General features: G+C 40.3%; 1 protein-coding gene and 1 long non-coding RNA gene across 3 annotated transcripts in view; one reads left to right on the top strand and one right to left on the bottom strand.

Annotated features, from left to right (window-relative positions):
- Positions 1-23481, bottom strand: part of dlgap3 (discs, large (Drosophila) homolog-associated protein 3) — a 55906-nt gene extending 32425 nt beyond the window's left edge. Inside the window, exons 1-2 of the mRNA XM_042435973.1 lie at positions 23394-23481; positions 23230-23300 (exon numbers count right to left, since the gene is read on the bottom strand). The gene's annotated coding sequence lies outside the window, so the exon portion shown is untranslated. The remainder of the gene's footprint in view (positions 1-23229; positions 23301-23393) is intronic.
- Positions 1-23515, top strand: part of LOC121913296 — a 38084-nt gene extending 14569 nt beyond the window's left edge. For both annotated transcript variants that reach the window (XR_006100292.1, XR_006100291.1), the window contains exon 3: positions 23438-23515. This is a non-coding gene — a long non-coding RNA (uncharacterized LOC121913296). The remainder of the gene's footprint in view (positions 1-23437) is intronic.
- The last annotated feature ends 226 nt before the right edge of the window (positions 23516-23741 follow it).

The raw sequence follows: 23741 nt of genomic DNA, 5'->3' as shown, positions 1-23741 counted from the left end.
TTAATCAGAGCTGATACAAGCCCTCATTTATCATGCCATTGTTGAAACCAATACAAATTCCACCGCTGAGATGTCCTTAAAAATGCCTGATTGTGGAAATTTTTCCACGTGCTGTCACACGCTGAAAGAAGGCGAGAATCCAAAAATCTTAACACCCTCGCACAGCAGCATCCGGTGAAATTTACAGGTGGTATATATATATGTTGGATTTCCAATCAATTCATGGGAAGAACATGCAGATTTGGATACAGGAGTGAAGAGAACTCCGGTTTCTCCTTGCAGTTAGTGGCTCACTGTGCCTTTTGGTTTTATAGCAATGAAAACAGTCGGTTCAATAAAATGTTAGTGAGATTAAATTGTCAGGCACGATGAAAATGAGTCTGTAGATCCAATAAAATTGTCAAAGAAAAGATCAAGGAAAGTGGCAGGTTTTACTATGGGTTATGCGGAATGAATAATGCACGAAAGAAAGCTCATTTTGTTTTTCGGTGAAACAACGTAAGGAGAAAGAGATGTTTTCCATGAAGTGATATAACTAAACATTTATGAATTCAACTTTAGAACGCATCAAGTCATGCTTTTAATCTTTCCTGGAAACTGCATCTTTCTATATAAAGCAAGGAATCTCTATCTGTCTGTCTGTATGTTTGTTCTTTGCATATCTCAAGAACCATTCATCCAATCTACTTCACACTTGGTGGGTGCATTGCTGAGGACCCATGGAAGCGCAATGTCGAGCGCGACGTTGTTCGGATGAGTGGTTCTCGAGAAATATATAAAAATACCTCATAAACAACATTGCTTCTGCTCCTTCTGTCCATGGAGTCAACAAGCAGAAATACGTACAGCGCCGCTCTGCCATTTCAACCCACGGTTACATTGACAGGAAAGTGTGATGGGGATGTGTACCTGCTTGTTTCTTTTCTGTGTGAATCCGCTGGGGTAGTGCTGGAGTGGTAAACACAATAAGTTGTTAGAATCTTTGTTGTTTGTTTCCTTTTGAGGGTGAGATGTGGTAAGTTTCGTGAGCTCAGAGTGTGCTGTATGCAAAACTGTAAAGCTTTAGAGTTCAGTTTTGTCAGGTTTCAGACGTGTATGTACAAACTGTATATACAGTACAAATATAAATAGCTGTGATGTGATGATATGTGCCTGTACATGGTATTAACTTTATATTATTAAAAATTCAATTCATATTATTGTCTAAATTTCATGAATATTGTGATGGAAAATTTATTACACCCATGACTGTAAGTAACAACTTTTTCGCCCAAACTGCGACAACCCTGATGACATCACAAGGGTTATTTTTGCAAACTTGACAAAGTTACCTCTAGAACTACAGAAGACATTACACAGCAGTTTTTGACAGGCTGAGTCTTTCTTGGTTTAAATTAAATCAGCTTGTGAGGTCAGGGGGTCACATATGTTAATGCTGTGGATACCTCAATTAGAAGCAGAAACTCTAATTGATAAATACTAAACCACATCAGAAAAATAGGCTGTGCATAATAATGAAATTTGGCTGTATGTTCACTTGATAAATGAGGTCTGTTGTATCTTTATTGCTTTTTTTTAAGAAGTCTCTGTTCTTGTAGAGCCACAGATAATCAAGATCATGGAAGTAGTGGAGTGGAGAGGAAAACACTAATGAGTGCTAATGTGGATAGAACTCATGGAAACAGCCACTTGATTACCTGTCTGACTAGCAGTAATGGAAGACAATGTACCCATGATTAGTGTGTTTCCAACAGTAAAATTGTGATTGTGCATGGGAGCATGTGTGTGTAGCGCATACTTCTGTGCTCCATCAGTCTCTCTTTTCACCAACCATGTCTTTTTGTCTGGACTGCAACAGCGGAGCCAGCCCTATAAACACATCTGTCCCTCACTGACTGACTGAGTGATGATGTTACACCATTGGTTGGTCGACGAGTGTTGCAGTTTCCCTATTGGCCGTTGCTCTTTCAAAATGAATCAGCGTGAACAGTTTTCTATGTCCCCAGGGGTTGTTTACATTGACTGCTGCTCTTGGATACTACTGAAGACTAAAGACTTCAGAATTTATTTACCAGACCATTTTGTCCATCACTCCAAGTGAAATGCTTCATTAGTTACATTTACCAGAAATTGAAGTTAATTTAATTTAAACTCAAAACTCTGGTAATAAACTCTGGTAATTTTGGCTACCGTAAACACACAAATGATGGCCATAGCCTTTATTACCTCAACTGCAGAGGGTACCAGGCCCTTATTACACAGTGTTGGGGGTTTGTCAGTCAGTAGCCTTGAAATAACCTCTGTTTGATTTGACGCTATACAAATAAAATTGACTTGACTCGACAATACTGAATAATTAATAAACTGTACCATTTACTATTACTGAGTGTCATTTGCTTCATTACATCCTCTACTGCTTCAAACATCTAGTTATGCACTGTAGCAGCTCAGCATAGAGCAGACTAGGAGAGAAAACAGCTCTCCGTGTGCCGAGATGCATGAGGGAGAGCGCACAGTTAAAGCACCCCAAATAACAATCACTCTGACAAAACACTCAATACAGAGTGAGTCTTAGTAAAACAAGAGACATCCTCAGATAGAAACAGATGAAAGAGCAGAGGGAGTTAACAGATAATTAGAATAGTTATAATTATAATTAAAATAAGTTCTCTTTAAAATCAAACATATTAAGATATGAGTGGAAAGTATCATTCTACATTTATAACATTTTTTTGACTCAAATGTAGCTTAACCATTATAGACCCTACCACTTACTATCCCTGTAATACATTGGCCACAGTTTTGCACACCCATAAATGGTCCAGCCATATACTAGGTTTTGACCTAGTCTTGTTTATGTCTGTCTATTAGAGCTGTGTAGTGTGCTGGGGGACTTATCGTTTTTTTAATGCCACACAGCTTCACAGCCCTGCAAGTGTGCGAGTGTGTGTATGTGTCACTGAGCTAGCTAAGATGTCCTGTCCATCACCAATCAAGACAATAGAAGACAGCCTTGAGCCCTCAGAGAAATATCCATAATCAGAGAGAAACACAGAGAGTTGGTATGACTCAGAGGGACACGCTTAACAAAACTTTCGGAGGAATTTTGGATCTCTGGTGAATTGGAGACTGCATGACTGACAAGCCATCTGTGGGAAACAGATGAGTGAGACAGCTACAGCTGAGAAACCCTTCCTACACAGAGGGAGAAGCTATATTCAGGGAAGTAGGAGAGGGTAAATACACCTTAACTCAAATTTCCATATGTATAGAGGAGTCTATCCATCTGCTGCAGATATCTTTATGCCTTTATATTTTCTTTTTGGACAAAAAGGTCTATCTTCCAAAAGAAAAAGTAAGAACTTTGCCGAAGCCCAATGCAAGCACAAGATGATGCTTATCCTGATCCAGTTAAATATGCATTATTGTCCAACTGTAATGCAATAGATTCTCCTCACATCTTTATTTGGAAATATTTAACTCCCCCAGGTTGCGCACAACCATCATACAAAAAAGACTCATTACCAGGCTTCAAATCTATGTTGTATTATGCTGTCAATATTCTGGCCACTTGTAATTCATGTAATCCCACAGACCCTTTGTTGAACCACAGAACCACAGAGCAATTTAATTTTAATATGGTGGTACATGGAATAACTTATAAGTGTTCAAACAGCAGTGATTCATTTAGAAATCCTAGCGTCCAACTTTTTAATTCTGCAAAACACCATTTAGTCTACTGAGTCATATTTTAGGGTAATGTCAAAGGATGTCAGAGCTTTACAAGGTTAGAGATAACATTTTTCACACTTGTAATTATAAGAGAAATACTTCTGTTGCCACAGAGACCCTCTTTACAACCAATAAGCCACTCTGACTGTACTTTACTATGTTTTAGAACAGCTAAGTGCTGGTTCTGTTTGGCACAAAGTGACGTGTTGCACTGTAAAAGCACAGCCTCATGTGGCTTAATGCTCTATAAAAGAGTGGTAACACACCAACACATGTCTAACAAATCTTTTACTTGTATTACAAAGATTAAAGCTAGACAACAATATGTAAATTTTATGGAGCAGCAGCTACTGTGTCAATTAGAGGATAATGGTGAAATGAGTCTGTTGCTTTAAAGCTGCAATAATAATAATAATAAAAAAAAACTTTAAATTAACAATGAATCAAATGACCAGGTGTGATGTGAAAGTGGTCTCTCACAGCAACAAAACTCCAAAAAATCAAAACCCAACTTTGCTGTTTTGGCTCTATTGAGCATTTTAGTGTCTTTCAGCTCACTGTTTTGGTTTTCTGGCCCACAGACTCCTTTCTCATGACCCTCATTTCCAGCCGCAGCAGAATGAAGCTGTTTTCAGAAAAAAAGCTAAAACCACTGTACACCAGCTGCTCAGCACCAAATGGCATACAGACAAAGTTAGCAATTAGCTAGCAGATCATAGCTGAGAATCTAGCAAGCTAAATCTCTATATATTTCTCTTGGAGGTTAGTAGAAACCTACACAGAGTCGCAAGAAGAGTGAATACTGGGCTTATATTAGTCAGGTGGACATAAACACACCTCACAACAAATGCTAATGCTGCTCAGTGTCTACTGGATTTGTTTTGCTATCAAACACAGTCTATACCCACACAGTCAGACTTGAGAGGAGGTCTAATGAGGCAACATACAGTAAGTGAAAACACCTGTGTGGGTGGATTTAGTGTGAGAGGGCTTTAAAGACATCATTGTTAGGCAACTTCATGGAGAGCTAGGTAATAGGACCAAAAACAGGAAAAAACAAACACGTTTCCTATTGAGATACATTGTGTTTACTTTGCTTTTGTGATAAAACCATAACTGGAATTCAAACCCCATGAATTCAACTTTTCAAAAAGTCCTTTCACAAGTTATGTAATTTCACTTTAATGTTATTTTTCAGCTCAGCAACAAAGCAACAAAATTGTAGCTAATCAGCATTATTACGCAGCCACACTTAGCGGTGTCTAGCACATAAATTCATTGATACTGCATGCAGTCAACACTTCTATCTCAACCAAAACTGAGGATGACAGCTATTGATTTTATAAAGGTTTAAAGGAAATTGTTATATGTGAAGATGCAGGGAGACTTATGTGAGAGAGCACAGGAAACTCAAGCTGTGGGAGGAGTGCGCAGACAAGGTGCAGATGTGTTAAAAAAGCTTGATGTTGAGGTTCACGAGCCTCGTTAGTTCTGCCTCTCACAGGAAGCTGATCTCTCTAATCAGAATAAGCAGCTTGTCAGCGCACAAGCTCATCATCTAATTAATCACAATCAGACAGGAATCTACAACACATTAGCTCGACCTAGACATCCCACAAATTCACATACTTGTTGACACACGCAGACACACACATACACATGCACACACACACACACACACACACACGGGCCTTAACTGAGTCTGACTGGCCATGAGTGTTCCCCCCCCCCCCAGTATACTCTACGTGTGCAGGCATCTGTGGTGCGACCTCACTAAGTTTCAAGGGCGCCATGAAAGCGGAACGATTTGGGCTCATCACATCGATACTAACCCTTAACGGCCTTAACTTCTCAGCCAGCTGTGACGAGAGGAAGAAAAAAACTTGAGTCAATCAAACGAAAGATAAAATCACAAAAGCTGAGAATGAGAGAGAAAAAGGAGGGGGTGTGAGAGTGTTAGAAAAGAGGCAGGAGAAACGTTCGGGTGGGGAGACGGAGCGATTTAAGGAGCACTGTCAACCTCTCATTCCCATTCTTGACTCCTTGAGGATCAGAGGAAAGCTTTGTGTCATTCGCCTGTCTGCTCTTTGATGTGTGCTATGTGAGAGGCGAGGCTCCCGGCCTTTCATGTCGTACTTTGTATTCAAGCATCCCAACCCTGGAGAGAATTACAGTAAGATAGTCATTTAGTTCAAGCTCATCACACAGCCGATTTGCTTCCTCCGAGGCATTCGACTGTGCTAATGTTAAGGCTGCAACCACTTCAACAAAGGACATCAAGCTGTATTCCACCGCACCAAAAAAGACAAAATACAGACGGAAAATATCAAGTGTCATATATAGTATATTAGCTCTCCACACACTGTGCTTCCCAGTATTCAGAAACACAAGAATAGTTTATTTTGCCCTTTAACCCACAGTGTCACATCAACATACACAATTGGATAATGGAAAAGGCTATGCTCATGATTTCCTGAGCTGAAAGTACATCTTTCCCTGAACTAATAGATTTAATATAAAGTAAAAGTAGATTCTAAAGGTCAGTGCTTTGTTCAGTGCAGTCCTCCACTCATGGTGAAGAGCCCTGGACTGTAACAAAAATACGAGCTCATTGAGCTGTTTTTAGATCTGAGTGAGAAGGTTGATACTGATTGGCTTGTCCTAATCTGAAAGGAGAGTATGATACTGAAAATGGAGTGGTATTTCCACCTTAAAGCAGTGCATAGTTCTTATGGCTGGACAGAAACAACATGCCATCATGTATGTATACTGTTTCTGTCCACCATTTAAATCATGAAACATGAAACAGTTTGGTATCAGATCCACAAAATCAAAGAGCAAGAACTTCATCTTGGGCCCACCATTCTGTCTGATTAACAGTCCAGCATAGAAGGGAAAGATATATACATTTCTCCACCACAGTGGCTTTAATATACAAAAACCATAATGCAGCTTGTTGTGGCACTTACTGTATATTGATGACACTAAGTTAACATGAAGTTAACCAATGTGCTATAGAGAAATCTAGCATAATGAGCAACTGCTGGGGAAAGTGTATAACAGAGGCCTGTTTGGGACACTGATGGGACAAACAAACTCGGACTAATATAATCTGTAACACCTGTCCACAGGCAACACAAAAAACATGTTTAGCCACCTGGTTCATCATCATCATGATTTTGTGGAGAGAATACCGCCACACCTGTAAATCAGTCAATATTGGATATAAGTATAAAGGACAGCTTCCTTTTATGTACTCAAGGATTGTGAGTATTATTACAATTCAGCCGGCGAGCCTGCATGGAAGAGATTATTATGTGATTGTAGACTGTGTACAGTGATAATGTTTGGTGTCTTGGTTTTGATCTTATCACTCCCAACATGGAAGGACAAACAGTGGGAGGTGATGGTAACAAGTCTCGGAGGCTGCAGGTTGATGCCGAGGTGGACGGGCTTTATGAACAGCAGCACAAGAAGTGGTGGCAGCAAGTGACATCATAGCTCTTTTCAGCAAAAGAGTGAGGAGAGTGCTGATGACTTAAGTACACTGCCATGTATTCTGAGCAAGGTGCATGAATCTTACTATGCTATTTCTATCACACTTTCCACTTTCACTTATAACCAACAGCTGAACAGAAAAGAACACTGTACAACAAAATGACTTGTGAAATGCAGTACATATTAGAAATTTATAAAACTTAACAGCTACCTGAGGGTGTTTTTTTCCTTGACTTTTGCAGTGTAGCTACTCTACCATGCATGTATACAAAGAGAGGTGTGTATATACATTATTGTTACAGTAAATAATCAGGTGAAGGACTTTCTGTATTAATGTTCTGCAAGCTTACATCAAAACTAGGCATTCACAGCAGCCATACACTAAATGGCATACAGTCCCACTATGCACCATAAAAACGCCAAATCCTTTGAATAAACTGAAATACACAGAAAGCTTTTCATGGCAACAACACACACAGAGTCAGTTTGTAAAGCTGGTCAGTGATTCACTGCACTCACAAAGACATTACATAACACCTTTATGGAGTCTGTCTTTATGGATACGGCACAATAGAACTCCTGACTCTAAAGTCAATTGCATACCTCCTTTTCCACTGCCTGCCTGTGACATATAAATGCAAGATCTGTGAAAGGTGAAATTTGCAACTGACGTCATCACTCTCTTTACTACACCTATAGTCCATGCACATTGCATGGCTGTATCTATGTCACGGTAACGCCCACAGAATACTGTGCAAGCAGTTTTTAAATAGAGGAATTGTGTGGCATTTTGGGAAATACATTTGCTTTTCTGCCTAGAATTAGATGAGAAGTAGTGGTTTTTTGAGGAGTTACATGTAACTGTTTCTTAGCTGGGTGCATTGACTTCCTGGAGTGTCTACTGGCTGCCTGCTGGCAACTTCACCATGACAACAAGACTCCTGACAGAGCCAGGCTAGCTGGCATAAAAAGCGTATTTCCTAAAAAGTCAAACTGCTCCTTTAACTTCATTCATGTGACCTATGTAAGTAGTGTACTCAGCGCATGTAACACCCCATATTCTAGCAGAAATGCTTGACCTTTGAGTGACAACAAAATAAAGACAGAAAAACTCTTCATGTATATTTGACCTGCACTTTGTAATCCAGTGGAAAGGTTACTGAGCAGCAGGCTGACTCATGCTCGAAACACACACAAATACAAACGCCCACATGCCTGCACACTGACACACCGTGCACGACAGAGCGGGTGGGAAACACTGCGAGTATCTGAAAAGGTCAAGGGTTGTGGATCAATTCTGACAGGGCCACCGGGATATGGACACAGATGGTGCATAATCTCCCATCCCTTCTGAATTATGCAGCGTGACTACTCCCCCCTCCTCTTCTCTGGCCAAAATGACAGCCAAAACATTCATTCAGACCCAGTTACACTCTACTAAAAGCCCTTGCTGGTTCACATTCAAACTAACACGATGAAGGGAGAGTGGATGCCAAGATTAGAGAAAAAGGAAAAAATCAAGAACTCTGGGATATACAAGATACAATACAAGGATGCTGTAAAAAACATACAATAATCTTTACTTTCTAATGGTATACTCCTCGTCTTTATTGGTTTGTGAGCTTAAATAAACATTTAACGTCACAATGTACCCAGGAATTACACAGGAAAATCAATATAATCCAAGATACCAATCATTTTAATTCCTTTCCATTGTTCCTAAAAGTCCAAAAAACCCAGCTGGAAATTAATAGAAGTGCAGTCTTAACACCCCTGTGTCTAGCTTTGATGAGGACTTGTTCCCAAATCTAAATTTAAGTGTGCAAGATCACTTGGATAGCATATAACAATGTACTTTTCCATGCAAATTTAAGCTCTTTCATGTGCCTAAAATTATTATCTCTGCTGTCACACAAGTAATTCAATTATTGATTCAAGTAAAGAGCTTTGATTCAAAGCAAGGTAGAGATCAAAACACATTTTTAGGACAAATCTGGGACAGCTTACAGCTGTCTACAAAAGCAGGAACAAAGAGAGGTATAGCGCAATGTCAGTTGTGTTTATAATACATTATTTTGCAGATAACTATGTGGAGTGCCCCAAAAAGACCATTGCAACAACAATAATGCCACAGTGACATTAAAGAGGGCAAACACACACAAATGCACACATGAATAAAAGAGAGATGTACACAAAAGGGAAAAAAGTAGAAGAGGACACAGGATGAGCTCCACTGCCTTTCAATTACTGTCCCCTCTCTCCTTACGCTCCTCCAGCTCTCCTCTGAGACAGAGCTGTGAAATTGAATTGCTGAGCACATCTCTACAAACAAAGCAACTCTCCACCTTGCTGCCAACAGAGGGAAGGACCTGCACCATGACAGCGACAACACACCCATGTCAGGGCCTGATAAGTTCACTAACTGTTGGAAAGAAAACAAATCTGGGGGCTTAAATCAAAAGTGCAGTAGAGCAGCTGAGTGAATCGGGGAGGTGGGAGGTATTGGTGCATTGTATGATCAGTCGTGGAGTTATGCTCTGAGACACTTCCCAAAATCCTGTCCTTCAAGTGGTGCTGGTGGACAAATGTAGATCTATTCAGATTCCTTATTTTGGAAAGTGGAAATCTGAACGAGACTATCTGACTCTTAACAAGAGGAGAAAACGTCCCTGACTTCATAACCAGACTGTTTATGGGCTACAGAAACCTTTTTACTTTAATTTCTCAACTCACAACCAGATATTGCATGCTACAGTCCTCTTTGCCCCATTTTTTTTGTTCTTAGAGTGGTTTAAAAAACATTTATCTTATGTTTGCTACATTCTCTATTATATAAGCAAACTGAGCTGATTTTGGCAGGCAAACTTTGGCCTTAGGCTGAGTTCAGACACACAACAACATTCATTTTAACAGGACTGTTATGTAGGTGCCTATGCAGAGGGCTCTAACAAAAAAATGCAGGATCTAAGGTAAAAAAAAAATGAAAATAGCACAACTTTTGCCACAATGCAATGCAACGTCATCCATCAATGCACTATGTTAGCCAATCAAATATGTGCAACCTCACATTTATGGTAGGTTACATTGTAACCTGAACGTTACATCTATTGAATACCTGCCAATCGTTGTGACTGCTGTGGTAACTAACATAACTTAATATAGTAACACAACTTTTCAGAGTAATAAAATCTGAAATTCTCTCACAGTATTATAAACCTTGCAGTTTTGGCATCTGATGAACACTTCAAATGAATGCATTTATTACTCACCTTAACATAACGTAACATGACCCCACCAACGCAGTCCCTTGCATTTTCCTCTATACAGAGCTGTTTTCAGTCAGACTGCCTGCTTACTCTTATGAACAATAAAGTAAAAATGAAGTTAGCCATGTTACCAATATGTTGAATTTAAATTTGGCTAAGTTAGGCATGAAAAGGTGTATTCAGAGTGTAGTGGAGTACAGAGGGTGATTCAGCATTACAAAGAAGAAAAAAAAAAACCAGGGTGACAGTACCACTCTTTCACTGTCTGACATCTGCAGGTTGAAATCTAATGACTGAAGTACATAAATAGCCCATGTAGCACAAATGGGTCCCTGTGGACATTTATTCTTTAGTTTTCACCACCATGATGCAATAATTATCATGTAGAACAGTCTCCTTCTTGTATCCAGTGTTCTAAGACTACAATGGTTTGAAGGGTTGAAAAGGGTAACTTTCTATCTGTGTTAATGAACTGTAAACTGATAAACAAAATTCAGCTCATGAAGTAATTTAGCATCACATTTAATTGAATTATTCTTTTCTCCCTCTTCTGAGAAATATAACAACTAAATGTGCAATTGGTGGCAGCAAAAAACAAAGCTGTAAACACAACACTGATGATATAATCACCCATTGAGATGATATGGTGAATTTGTTAGCAAACAGTTGCATATTTACACATCCAGCAGATAAGGAGCAACATTCATTTGGAGTCGTGCTTCTGGCAGTTTGACTAATGTTGTTCTGCTCTCCACCAAGACCTGTGAAATATCTGTCTCTTCAGCTGCTAAATGCTCCACTATATTCACCAGCTAGTCGCTAACTTGTTAGTCTGTCAGTTGTTTTGTGCTGGGCATGTAGTTTGGAGTCGGAGAGCTTTTTCACTAAAAACAGCTGCCTGCTGCTGCGATGGAAAATAATGCTATGAGAGCGGTGAGACTCAACAAAAACAGTAAAGTTGTAGGTCCGAAAACCAAAACAATGAGCTAAAACTCACGTTAAAGCTCCGTAAAAGTGAGTGGAACTGCAGAGTTGGATGATAATTATCTGTGGGTTCATCGCTACAAGTTACACCTTTCACATACAAGTAGTCTTTTCATCTACTCTTAACATAAAAATATTGATTATAGCTGCTTTAAAAAAAATGATTTCTTTGAAACAAGATAGAAAAAGGCAGATTCCTCACCCATCTATGCAAAATTAGTTACATTTTTAAAGGAAGCTACAATGTATGCATGTATGCAACAGACACACATGCACAATAACAAAATCTCACTCCAGTCCCACTGTACTAGAATAATGATTCAAAAGGCCAGTATACATTTAGATGCAACTAGCCAGCTTATTGGAGCTGTTCCAGTCCTCACTGTGTGTGCATCGCCCTGAGGTGAGGCACCGCACGGTGGAGAGTCTGCCTGGGCCTGCTTAGCCTCAACTCCCCCAACCCTGGAGGCCCTGGGGTGCCCCTGGGCCTACCAAGCTTCCTCAGGCCCACAGTTGGTGATCTAGTTTTACAAGCTGACGCATATGGGATCCCTCTATTATTCATACTCCTGGCAGGTGGAGTATTGGAGTTCATAGTGCTACATTAAGGGGGCTGGGTGGGGAGGGGGTGTTGCTTCCAAGTTCCTAACAGAATGTATATTTGTGTGTGTGTGCGTTCATTATTTCTGGCTTTTAATTTTGACAAACGGGTTATGTAACATGTCAGATGATCCCCAAACAGCATCATTGTGTATTATAAAGTGACACACACACACACACACATATACACAAACGCAGAGGAAGTGTGGATGAAAGAGTTCAAGCTTGCTATGCACATGTTACAAAGACAATACACACTAATAATGCAAACCCACGTGCATATATTAGCAATCAGAAAGAAAGAAGCACATACACGCACAGGGAGTGTGGCTGAAGAGGTGATACAGAATCCACAGTAACCTCTCCCTACACACACTGATTACTTCTCTCTGCTTGTACATGAATGGGCCTCCTGACCAGCAGAGAGGAGCTGGGAGTGAATTACAAACCATTATCCCTTGCGCTAAAGCAGTTATAGCTGAAACCTGAGAGCCCTCACTGGAGGGAAGAGATGGAGAGAGTACAGACGGAGAGAGAGGGAGGGATAAAGCCAGAGCAGTGGGGAGAGTGACTTTAGGACAAATGGAAACAAGGAGAAAACAGATGGGGGGGTGACAGGGGAAAACATGATGACGGAGAGCGGTAAGAAGAAGTGGAACGACAAACTTTGCATGAGGTGAACTTGGGTGATGGTGTACCTTTTGGGGTTGTGATTTTTTCACCCCTTCATTCTTATATAACCACCCCTCCCTCAACATCTTTACCCTCCCTCTGTTCCATTTTCCTTCATCACTTTGTCACAGGTTCATGGTTTCCTTGGAAAGATGACATCACATTAGTCACAGTGTTTAATCAAATGTCATTATCATTTCACAGAACTCTCTCTCTCTATCTGTGTGTGTGTGTGCATTTTTGTTACCTCTTGGGGACTTTTTCCAGTATAAACCCCGACCCTGTCAGGACCAGTAGTCCCCATGGGGACCAAAGCCCGATCCAAATGAGGCAAAATGTCATTTCTGAGGTCCTGGTTCAGGTTAGGGTTTGGTAGAGGCTGTCCACAATGAATGGAAGTCAATACAATGTCCTAACAAAGATAGCTGCGAAAAATTGTGTGTTTATGTGTGTGTGTGTGTGTGTGGTAAAGATCAAGGGAGTAAGAAAAAAAGTTTTAAATGTAAGGGGTTAAGGAAAGATGAGGGTGAAAGAAAAGAGACAGATGAGCAATTATGAAACAAAGGACGTGAAAAAGAAAGGACAAGTGGAGCTGGTGTCTGTAGGAGACGGGGACAGGAAGTGGAGGGTAGGATGCAGAGCAGCGATTTCCTCGTGGGGTGGGTGTAGGGTGGTGGCGGTGGGTGTGAGCCGGGGATAATCCTTGTATTCCATTGTCTCCTGTTTTCAAACCAATTATTGTCATCTGCAGCCCCATGAAAGAGAGTTAATGAGGGAAGCAGAGCTTTGGAGTGTCAGGGCACAGTCAGGGGAACTGAGATAAAAACAAAGGATGGAGAGAATGAGGGGATATGGGGGGAGGAAGTGTGGTGGCGGTGCAAAGGGATAGAATGTAAAATAAGTGAGAGAGAAGAGGAAAAGTCAAGTGTCATGGAGGATGGCGGCTCACTGGTGCATTTTGTAAGCCTTTCACTTATTTTTTCTCTGCTTTGTCACATGTCTTGCCTTAAAATATACTCACTCCTGCTTTTTCTTCTTCTTTTTGCACTTTTTGTCTTGCCTGAGAGAATTGAAAAACTTTTTTTAAGAAGTGCTTTATGTGTATTGCATTTTTGTCTTTAGAAATTACAACCACTTCAACTACACAGAACTGTATATTAAAGGAGAGTTACATGAGAAGTTCAATATGTCTGTGTGGTACGTATGAAGCTATAGCTAGCAGTGAGTTAGCTTAACTTAGCATGAAGACTGGAAACAGTGTGGAACTAGCTAGCCTGGCTCTGTCCAAAGTTAAAACAAACAATTTATGAATGAGATATAGCATATGAATTAGAGAGCTTTAGAGGTGCTGGAGAGCAGATTTTTTTACCTTTGGACAGAACCAAGCTATCTGTTTTCCAGTCTTTATGCTAAGTTAAACTAACAGTCTCCTCACTTTAGCTTCATATTTAACGTACACATATAAAAGCGGTATCAATCCCCTCATCTAACCCTTGGCAAGAAAGAGAACAATTCCCCAAAATATCAAACTATTGCTTTTTGTAAGGCTTTTGAAATGTTCTCTTTTTGAAACTGCAAAACTGTAACTACTGCATGACTATTGCACTGTCTAAGCCCATAGAGACACATAGTGATGCAGGACACCAAAATCAATGGATCAATGAATCAGTAAATCTGTATGTCTGCTCTGCAGTACGGTCACAATGTTACAATATTATCACTTGTATCTCTCAAGTGAATGTTTTTTGCTTCCTCTGTGCACTAGCTCTGTGTTCTGGTGTTGAGTATTTTCATTTGTGTACATATGTACTCAAGGCTACGACCAAAGGCTTCTCACTGCTTTCAATCGACAAGTTGTCAGCTATAGGAGGTTTTCACCATGGTAACCATATCTGCAATGTGCCATTTTTAACCTCAATCATTCATTTACAGTGTCTCTATACAAAATGTTTCATACCACTCATCTTTTCAGTAATGTCTGTCTCATCGTTCAATCACTTAGCGCATAACTTTCCAGTTCGAAGACCTCAGTAATAAAAGAATTCCCGAGTCAATGCTGCACATGTTCTTCAATCTGCCAGCCACACTGTGAGCAACAGTGTCAACACTTGGCAAGTAAAAAGTAAGATCACATGGTTTGTCACATTTGTGGAATATAGTTTTTCCCTGTATTCTGGCTGTTGTACTTCCAATACTGTTAAATGACTTAGATTCATAAAAATACGGTATTTAATTGAAACAATATGCCAGTACCTAAAGCTAGAGGCCTACAATATTGATTTCATTTCCTGTGTTGCAGTGCAATATATTCAATATAAATGATGATTCTTTTTTTTTATTACAACTTAGTTTTTATTTTCATAGTCTTGGAAATCATTTCCATTGCTTATGATAATATCACACTCACCAAAGTGACTGCTACAGTCTGGGAACAATGCAACATCACTACATTGAAGTTGAACAGGGCACAAAATACATATAAATAGGTTGTAAACAAGTCAACAATTTAGCCAGATTAGCTAAATCACTTCATTTGGAGGTAAAACCATAAGTGAACGTACCAGAAATGTTAGTAATAATCCCTTATTGCACAGTAAAACTAGGGAAAGCATGGTCGGCTGAAGTTTTAGGGTCAACAGTGGAGAGCTGACAGGAAATGAGGGGAGAGATTGGGAATGACATGCCAAAAAATGTCCCTGGTTTGATTCAAACTGGGGTTTTGCAGTTCATGGTCAACGCCTTAAACCCTTAGACCACCAGGGAGCCCCACAGTAGTTAAAGTTGAACCAGGGCGTCGGTCTGTAAAGTGTGATGGATGTTTACAATGGACAGTTAGAGTAATGATTTACTGTTCACATTTGTTTTCTCGTCCAAATAAGTTTGACTAACAGGTGTTTGTTGTTGGAACTTATTCTCAGTAATGCTGCTTTGTTCCCAGATCCAAGTAATCAACTAGGTGAGTGGAGTGTTATAATTAGCCAAGAATGATGGCAAAAACTATGAAAATCAGCCAGTACATAAAGACAAAGAGAATTATCCTTTAAGTATTTGGTGCTGGATGTTACATTTACATCTGATTCACATCACACCCACTCACAGTGACTCCAGGGGGTCATTTACACACAGTGCAGCTGTGTCAGCCCTTAAAAGACATCCTTGCATTGCTCAGTGGGTTTCTGCATTTTCAGTTCAGTGATGTCAGCTCACGTTTGCATCAGTGCATAATGCAGTGAAATACACGATATTAAGACTCTTATACCAATGAATAAACACACTTGCTGGAGTCACTTGATTCTCACATTTGTCAGTGTGCACACTCTGCATGTGTCTAGTTTGTGTGCAAGCACATGTTGTTTCAGCTGTGACTGGCAGGGCAGGTCACTGTGGGAGCATAAATGCTGCAAGTGACTAGAATTTGCAACTGCCTTCCTTTCCCTCTAGACACAATACACACGCAGTCACTCATGTGTGAAACACCCACACACACTCACACACACACACTGTGTGCGAGACTTGAATCTGTTGAATTTTACAGTTTCAGAATTGCACCTACTTCACTTTACCAGCTGGCTTTCTGTGACAAATCTGATCTGTTTTAGTCTCAAACCCTCTCATTACCTGCGCTGACACTTCAGTCACAACTGAAAATAAAATGCAGCGAGAAAGACTGCAGCTGAAGAACAGATAAGGTGATAACGACAAAGGAGGATGTGATTTTCTTTCCACGGGCCTTTGTGTGCGCGATTGTGTTTATTAGAGTGTGCAAGATGGAGAGAAAGTGGCGGAGACAGAGAAAACAAGAGAGATGTTCCAGCAGTGATGAAGTAGAAAGACAAGAGAAAAAAATAACACCGGGAAGTTTTCACCTTCCCTCAAACATCTTGACGCTGCACTCTTGTCACTCTTTCGCATGATCAATGAGATAATGTGTGAGGAATAGAAGAGAAGGAAAAGGACAAGATATCTCGCTGCTCTTAGTCAGCAGTCTCATCACTGACGCAGAGAGAGAGATAGAGAGAGAGAGAGCTGCTACCGTCCAAGATCAACCCTTAGCGTATAACCTCTTGCATGCATTCATTAAAGTATGTGCACATTCATTAGTCTATATTGTTTTAAAATCCTATCAGAGCTCATAGATCCACTCAACTCCCCCTCATCAAATCAATGTAAACACAAACTCACCATTAAAACAGGATCACTCGAAGCGTAAGAGCATCATTGTGGGTTGATTATGAGCTAACACAATAACAAAATACATCTTGGCAGGATTACTGCTAATCTGTAGTCGCAATACATATCATCCTCTGATGCGCATGTAATTGGGATAATCATTATTGAGTGTCTTTTACATATTAAGCACTCACACAAGAACATAAAAGCAATGTGCTATGTATACAAGGTTTGGAACTCGTTTTGTCTGTTTTATAGTATGTAAATGCAATTTTACATGTCATCATTTTTCAACATTGTTGAACTTCTTGAATAAAAGCGGCATCAAGTATCAAACAATGACAAACAAACAAACAATGGATTCTTTACATTAACAGATTACAGTTTCACCTTTTATACCATGGTCATTGAATTCTTGATTCCGGATGGCTGAAAGGTGTTGATTAACTTTTAGAAACCTGACACCTGTCCTGTTTGTTTGCGGTTCTACATTAATGTGACAGCATTAGGGTGAGTATGTCCAAGATTTAAGAGAGTCATTGGCTCCCAATTTCAAAAATTCACAGCTTTGTAAAATCCTGTCTGTTTAGCTAGATGTTGCCTTGCAGTTTTAAGGCCCAGGAACTATGTTTGAGGATATTTAAAACAGAGGCGCAATCAAAATTAGCTATGTACACAAATCAACAAATTATATATAGTTTTTGGATTGCATAGCTTTTTGTTAGCAAGTGGCCATGGTATAAGCAATATAATGTTATCACTTATGTAAAGTTGATGAACATATTAGCAAAAATACAGCAGATACAGAGCAACATTAGTGTGTAAAGTGAGTTAATCAGAGCTTTTTTTTGCTGAAAACAGCTGCCTGCTGATCTAGAAATTATGCTATAAGTGCAGTGAGACTGAATCAAAACAGTAAAGTTACGTAAAACCAAAACAATGAGCTGAAAGATGCTAAAATACCCAACAGAGCTAAGGGCAACTGCCAAGTTGGGTGAAAATTCTCTGTAGGTTCATCACTGCTAGCAAGCTCTTTCATATCATAACAGTACAAAATTACAAAATATTTATTATAACAGCTTTAAAAAAGTCTCTGGCTTCTGTGCAAAGACTGATAGGAATGGAAACAATACTAGAAATGAGTGGAATTATAATATCAGTTTTTCCCCACTACTTTTAAAACTTCACTTGACAGTGAATGACTTTTTGATGACATTTCCTGCAGTGATACCCTGTGTTCTGGTCATTATCTAGCTTTGCACAGAGCTCTCTGACTGCAAGCACTAATTCTACTCATTTAATTGGCCATCAAACACCGAAAATCCCACTGATGGAGACCAACTTAGGCTGAATGGCTCAAACTGCTCCCAATCGTCTGTCACTGACTGATTATGTCTGAATTTTGTGCCAACATGTTTAAGCTGCAATGGTCCTGAGTGCATACAGAGAGACCGTGTTGAACCTCAAACAGTGTTGGGACCTTTTCCTCCTGTTTTCTGTCTCTGACGTATTTATGTGGAAACAGAGGTGGGTGTGAATGCATGTGGGTATGTGTGTCTAAGTGTGAGTGTTCTAACCGATGGGCTCTGGTCATGCGTTCCATGCTGCTGTCTAATTATCCAGATGTGATGGATGACTTTGATTAAATCATACGAAGGCTGAGACAGTCAGTGCCTCCCTCTACCCTTCTTTTTCCCTCCTTTCTCTCTCTCCCTCACTCTGTCACACACACACACACACACACACACACACACACACACACACACACACACACACACACACACACACACACACACACACACACACACACATACAGGTTGAAATCCCTATACTTCAATCTCTCCTTTTTCTCTGTATGATATGGGACTTGAGTAGTTCAGAACAGATGAGCCCTGCTTTCAACATTGATAAAAGATATCCATAAATCATCTTGAGTTAAAGAAAGAGAGGGAGAGAGAGAGAGAGGAAATGTGTTTGAGTGACACCAAGAGAATTGGAGACAAAAGGAAAGATGGACAGATAGAGAGATAGACATGCAGCTAAAACAATCAGAGAGAGTAGAATATCAGTCATTTCCTAACTAGTAATGCTAGCTTAATGTTTTCACACAGAATAATCAATTCCATCTTCTCGTCAAAAATCAGAAAAGCAAGATAGTTTTGGGATATTTCTCTTTATCATTTCAACCCTTACACACTGTTCAGGGTCAAATCTGGCCCGTTTTTACATTTGAGAGCAGTAAAAACACCCTGAACAATGTGTTCTTTTATCTTGATACTTTTATGACTTTTTCCCAAAGTGACCCAGAATATATACATGAAAATATTTCAACTTTTATTTATTTTTGTGCAGTTGGTACACACTTTTGTATGTAGGAAGGATGACCCATACTTATTCAAAAAATGCCATTCAAAAATGTTTTTGCTTTCTTCACATTCAATCAAATCAGTGTAGTGTGTTGTGAATGTTTTCTCCATACTTCAATAGTGTAAACCTAAAGAATAAACTCTTTCTGCTCTCTGGAAGCTTCATTAAGGATTAATTGCCTGTTCATTAATGGCTGATGAGGTATTTATGAATGACAAATAGATTTGTGGTTCAGAGATTTGGGATAGAGACTAATTATGAGTCAGAACATGAACAGTATGTGAGGGTTAATGATTTTAATAATGATTTTAGATTGCTTGAAATGTCTTTCTGATACAGTATTATGAATTCAGCTGCTGGCTGAGCTCAGGTTGATGCGTTTTTCTCTGAACTTCTCTGACAACACTGTCAGGTTTTAAAAGCCTCCTCTGTTCCACAAAACAGTGAACACATTTATTACATGCATTTTTATTATCTGGTTTTTTTACTGTGTCCATTTTCCTGTCAATAATACAAAGCAGGAGCTACAGCTCTTGACAGTGACAGATGGCCCTCTCTCTTTGTGCAGATAGGAGTCGAAGCAGGAGAGTAAATAACTTTTTAGACTTAAAAAATTGCAGAATCCAGTAGGAATAATAACAAAAGTAAAGTTTATTTTGTGCTGGCGAGAGCAATATATAGTAAAGTATATCAAAAAATATTATCCCTGTATTACATTATTGAGAGTTGGCATGCAGGACGGCAACAGCGACAACGAATCTCAGCTTAATTCTCTTATCTGCTGCTGATAAGCTGCACTACAGATAATCAAGAAGCACAATTGATAACCTGTTCTCCTGCAGGCTCAGTTCTGTCTGCTCCATCGGAGTTACACAAACCAAACTACACACATCCTAATGTGCTTCCTAATGAGATGCTGTCCTTCAGTGTTACAAAAAGCTGCTGTTTGAAGTTTTTACTCTACCACAAACCATATGCTGACAGCATGGAGAGTGGGCACAGAGCCACAAAGCCATATGCACGTGCAAACACACACATGTAAGTACAGATACACACATGCATGCACTAATGTATGTGTACCCACATACAGGCGCCATTCAGAACTGGAACTTGAGTAAAGAGAAATAATGGAGGGAAGTGACTCATCTCTGCATAACGCATACCGCACATGATATCAATTTAAAACCTTTCATGGAGTTCACTGCACTGTAAAATCATGTTGCAACAAAACCCAGTGTAACAAACTGCAATAAATCTGAGTAATGAGGGGTGACATTAATCACTAATAATGCTACATTCTCAGTATAGGTTTCACTTCATTTCCTCACTTTCTTCACTTATGGAATGATTTAAATACATTTGTATTTCTTTACATAGGATAAACCAGAACCATGCATTACTCTCTAATGCATTACAGTAATGGGATTACTTTTATCAGTATTGAGTGGTGTAAGAGATTACAATTCGAAATTCAGCTATAGGCCTTTTTTACAGAGTAGTCATTTTGACTGGTCATTGTAGGAAAAGTGCATGTGTTTCTTATAACATTAACCATGGCTCTGCTCCCTTCAAGTGTCCCTATGTGGCCTATTACATTGCTGCTACTCAACCCAGTAACTCTCTGTGGCTTCGACATTTGGGTTGTTAGCTTCTTGTCTTACCAGGATGGGAAGGTTGGTATCAGTTTAGTCTGTGCATTCAGTGGACTAGTTTGTTGTGTCATCTTGGCACAAAGGCAGGCTTCTACCAATAGAGAATAAATGTGACTCCTGATAACTCTAAAGTTGTCTAATTTACACGATACAGTATGCTGTGTTTGCCTGGTGGCTAGCTAACAGTAGCCCTACACTCAGGAGTCAGCTGGTTTTGTTCAGAGTTGGAGTGTGTGTGAACCCTGCAGTTTCACTGTGAGGCTGCTGGAGTGCTGTGTGTAGTCACCAGGGCTAACTGTGAGATACCTCCAAACAGTAGACGGGCTAATTGATAAACCACAAAGTCTTATTTTACATTTCCACATATGTTAAATGCAGAAGATGTGACATGGATTTGGCAACGTTGGAGTTGTTAAAAGGCACATTTGCCAGAGCTTCAGTATGTTGAATAATGAAAGTAATGTAACTAATCTGCTAATAATTAGTAAATACATGTACATGTACTCACCAGTAATATGTAATGAGTAATTGATTACATTTTTCAAATAACTTGCCTAACACTGGTCCCAACAACCAGCACAGAGAGCAATGAGATTTAGTGAGTAATCAAGATTTTAACGATCACAGGGATACTCACCTCTGATTGGCCGGCAAGTGTCAGTTAAAGGTCCTGTACAATTACACAGGTATTTTCAATTGTAGCTGATTAAACTCAAGCCCTCAAGAACAATACTGGGCTGCGAGGCAATTTTGACGTAATGTTCAAACTCTATATTGCAGCATCACATGATGCACTCTGGCCCAAAAAGATTTTTTCCAATACACAATCAATACGGCTGTAAAACGATGAATACATTTTTCTGAGCGCAACCAAGTCTTCACCCTAAAATTGCTGATTTATATTAAGGGGACTTGCTTTTTGTCCCCATAAGGGAGGCGAGTCCCCACAACATGACTGTGTAAACAGATTTATGTCTCCACAATGTGAGGAATACCTGGACCACACACACATGCGTGTGCACACACACATGCGTGCGCGCCCACACACACACACACACACACACACACACACACACACACACACACACACACACACACACACACACAGTACATTTGTCAGAAGTGAATTACACTGCCCTGCACTTACCCTGGCAGCAGTGACAGGCATGACATATCGCTGTGGCAACAGCGAAAATCAATGTTGGGGTTGAATACAGAGGGTTTCTGGGTCCTATGACAACTTTTTGATATATTTGTGATTTCACTTGTATAGATGATCATAACCAGTCCATCCCATCGGAGAAAATGCACACACACAAAAGGCACTTAATCTCTAAGTGGCCATCTCTCTAATTAAGAAGCTTCAGAGCTCTGTGGTAAAACTCTGGTCAAAAAAAGAGAGATGCAGGACTATATCAGCTGAGGTGGTGATATATAAAAAGGTGAAGAGGGAGGATAAATAAATAAAATGGCATGAATGGGGAGGTAGATGGATGGAAGACAGTTAAGTGGTTTTAGCCAATTACACAGGCAGAGCAGATAGATCCAGAGTGCCAGACACATCTTCCAGACACCAGATGGACTGTAGGGCGCTGACGTCACAGCGGTAACAAAAGACTCAGGAGAAAGGAGGGAGGGAAGAGGGAGGAGAGAGGGAGGAAAAGGAGGAGACTGAGGCTAAGAATAGGAGTACAACCTCGGGCCAGCACAATCGGTCGGCCCTGCCTGCTATTTTTTACTTTACTACTGTGCCAGCTAGCGCCCGTCTGACATCTTTCTCTCGCTCCTCTCTTTCTAACCCACTATCTCCATCAGCCATTTAATCCATTGTAAAGCCAACATATTGCTAACTTTTACATGTCGACATCAACGTCCCTACGAAACAATCAGGGCATTCTATGACCTCTGAAAAGCTGCACTCCCATCCCACGTATGGTAGCTACAACTCACATGGCTATACGCAGTGTTCAGCTTCAAAAGCCAAACATCTACAGAGAGTAACTCAGTCAAATCTGCTTCACACGTGAGATCAAACACAAGGCCGAGGCCGTGGAAAGAGAACAGAGTGAGTGGCATGCGTCTGATCCCCAGTTTCTTAGAGCTGCTTCACTGACGTGGGTTAATCCTTGAGAGGTTCTACTGGGAACTCTTACGTACTCCTCCAGGGGATGAATTTCAAGGACGCACAAGAAAGAAGTGGGATTTATATGTGAGGGTACGGGTGATGAGTAGCTGCAGGAATTACACTTGTGCGTATGTGTGTGTTCACATTCATACTCCCTACTTACCACAGTCTCATCAGGAAATGGGGCTCCATGTCTTCAGGTAGAAACGGACGGCTAGATAACTCTCAGTCTCTCTGCAGGAAGGAAGAGACAAGAGAAAAACAAACATCAGGAAAGCTCAAACTGCGAAAGCGCACGTGATCTGACTTGTGTAAACCCTATCATACCTGGCATGAAGAGTTTAGCTCTGTCTCTCTTTCCTGCTCTACAGTATGTCCCTCCTGCCGTCGTGGGAAAATCACCCCTCCCCATAAGCTCCGACCTGTAAATGGGTCCCTGGCGATGCCTGAAGATGCAATGTGGTGGAAAATGTGCGGCTGTGCCTGTTTGGTCCCGAAACAAGAAGCTCCCCTGACTGCCTGGCTGACGCTATAGCTCCCCTGCTCGGAGCGCAAGGCCCCGGAGCCACAAATGGAGGGACGACGGGAGAAAATGAAGAGAGGAGAGCGAGGGGACACAGGAGAGAGTGAAATTACGATGGAAGGAAAGGATTGGGAGTGAGGGATTGAAAGAAA

Source organism: Thunnus maccoyii, chromosome 15 (genome assembly GCF_910596095.1).
Source record: "Thunnus maccoyii chromosome 15, fThuMac1.1, whole genome shotgun sequence".
NCBI classification, from domain to species: domain Eukaryota; kingdom Metazoa; phylum Chordata; class Actinopteri; order Scombriformes; family Scombridae; genus Thunnus; species Thunnus maccoyii.
Note: the sequence above shows the minus strand (reverse complement) of the source record. Positions and strands in the feature narration are given on the sequence as shown.